The following is a 2,691-nucleotide window of genomic DNA, read 5'->3' as shown; positions in this document are numbered from 1 at the left end:
GTGCTGGAGAAAACTCCTGAGAGTCCCTTGGACAGCAAGGAGATCAAACCAGTCAATCTTAAGAGAAATCAATCCTAAATGCTCATTGAAAGGACTGATGCTGAAGCTGAAACTCTAGTATTTTGTTCATCTGATGCAAACGGCTGATTCACTGGAAAAGTCCCTCATGCTGGGAAAGACTGAGGGCAGAAGGAGAAGAAGGCATCAGAGGCTGAGATGGCTGGATGGCATCACTGATGCAATGGATATGAACTTGAGCAAACTTTGGGAGATGGTGAGGGGCAGGGAAGCCTGGTGTGCTACAGTCCATGGCTTTGCAAAGAGTCAAACATTATTGGGCAACCGAATAACACATGGAAATGATGTTAGACAAAAAGCAAATTTGAATGACTTTCTTATTTGGGTTCAAACTGGGTCAAAAAGCAGCAGAGACAACTCACAGCATCAACAATGCATTTGGCCCAGGAACTGCTAATGAACAGACAGTGCAGTGGTGGTTCAAGAAGTTCTGCAAAAGAGATCAGTCTTAAGATGAGGAGCAAAGTGGCTTGCCATCAGAAGTTAACAATGAACCAATATAATATTGTAAAGTAAAAAAATAATAATAAAATAAAATAAAATCTGAAAAAAAAAGAAATTAACAATGACCAACTGAAAGGATCATCAAAGCTGATTCTCTTACAAGAAGTTGCCCAAGAACTCAACATCAACCATTCTACAGTCACTTGACATTTGAAGCCAACTGAAAAGGTGAAAAAGCTTGATAAGTGGGTGCCTCATGAGCTGACTGCAAATTGAAAAGATCATCATTTTGAAGTGTCACCTTCTCTTATTTTATGCAGCAACAATGAACCATTTCTCAATTGGATTGTAATGTGCGACGATAAGTGGATTTTATATGATAACCAGTAACAACCAGCTCAGTGTTTGAACAGAGAATAAGCTCAAGAGCAATTCCCAAAGCAAAACTTGCACCAAAAAATGGTCACGGTCACCATTTGGTGGCCTGATCTGCTACAGCTTTCTTAGTCCCAGTGAAGCCATTGCATCCGAGAAATATGCTCAGCAAATCGATGAGCTGCACGGAAAACTGCAAGGCCTACAGCCAGTGCTGATCAACAGAAAGGGCCCAATTCTTCTCCAAGACAACATTCAGTCGCATGTTGCACAACCAACACTTCAAAAGTTGAACAGTTTAGACTATGAAGTTTTTCCTCATCCACCACATTCACCTAACCTCTCACCAACCAACTACCACTTCTTCAAGCATCGGGACAACTTTTTGCAGGGAAAATGCTTCCACAACCAGCAGGAGGCAGAAAATGCTTTCCAAGAGTCTGTCAAATCCCAAAGCGTGAATTTTTATGCTATAGCAATAAACAAACTTATTTCTCACTGGCAAAAATGTATTGATTGTAATGGTTCCCATTTTGATTAATAAAGATGTGTGTGAGACTACTTACCATGATTTAAAATTCACAGTCCGAAACCATAATTATGTTTGCACTGAACTAACAATTTGCCTAAGTCACAAGCTTCAACACAATTTCCAAGCAATAAAAGATTTAATTAATGCCAATGAGGAGCTTATTCTGGAAGTAAAGACTATAGCTTTATCACCCACAACTACTACCATGTGTATTGTTGAGTGAGGCTAAGAAAAATTAAAGTTATGTGTGTGCTCAGTTGCTCAGTCATGTCTGACTCTCTGCAACGCCATGGACTATAGTCCACCAGGCTCCTCTGTCCATGGGATTTTCCAGGCAAGAATACTGGAGTGGGTTGCCACTTTCTACGCTAGGGGATCTCCCCAACCCAGGGATAGAACCTATGTCTCTTTCATCTCCCACAATGGCAGGCAGATTCCTTAACACTGTGCCACCTGGGAAGCCCAAATACTAAAGTTGGTCTCTGCTAAAGCTACTTTTGAGAGATTCAGGCTTCCTCTCCACATCAGGATTCAGAATGGAAACACCAAGTGTTCCATGTTATGTCCCTATCTGTCAGCAACTCTTTGGTTCCTCAAACTACAGCACTCACACTGCATAAATGATTGGTCTTTTGGCTTTTCACAGCCTGGCTATCACTTTAGGTGACAGTTTGGACCTGGGATACTATAGTCCATTGTACAGACCTCACATGTCAATGCAAAAACTATTGGGCTATACTGTGACCATGCTGCCACCCACACTTATTCAGGCTTGATAGCACTATGGCCATATCCAAGCTAGCTGGTAAAATAACTCATCTTCATCTTGATGGCAAATTTTCTTACAATGTCTGAAGCAGCTCCTATTGGCTATTCTGAAATTTGCATAATATAGGAGGCAGTATACATGCCAGCCGGATTCCCTGACCACCAGGTGACCTCAATACATTTGATAAACATATTCATGAGGGAGAAGCGTTTCAGCCCAACTCACCAACACAACCAGATTTTCACTTCAGTCACACTACTGACCTGAACTTTACTGCCAGTGACCAGCGCTGCTCCTCTTTTGCTCTCGGCTTGGCACGGTGCTAAGCTCCCACTGCTCCCTTCTACCTCTACTCCTAGAGTGCACGCTCTCACCTCCTCAGGCTATGGCACTTACACCCAGTGGAAGCTTACCTTTAGCTCCTTTCTGAATTCACTGGAGGAGAGAATGCTGTCTTCATCTTAGCTACCTGTCTAAAGCCTTTCCCGACCCA

The 2,691-nt window shown here is 42.4% G+C and overlaps 1 pseudogene; it reads left to right on the top strand.

Moving 5' to 3' along the window:
• The first annotated feature begins 353 nt into the window (after window positions 1-353).
• LOC138072386 (histone-lysine N-methyltransferase SETMAR-like) lies at window positions 354-1,438 on the top strand (annotated as a pseudogene).
• Window positions 1,439-2,691: the final 1,253 nt, after the last annotated feature.

This window comes from Capricornis sumatraensis, unplaced genomic scaffold, assembly GCF_032405125.1.
Source record: "Capricornis sumatraensis isolate serow.1 unplaced genomic scaffold, serow.2 scaffold15, whole genome shotgun sequence".
NCBI lineage: Eukaryota > Metazoa > Chordata > Mammalia > Artiodactyla > Bovidae > Capricornis > Capricornis sumatraensis.
The sequence above is the reverse complement of the archived record's forward strand: the minus strand, read 5'-3'. Positions and strand labels throughout refer to the sequence as shown.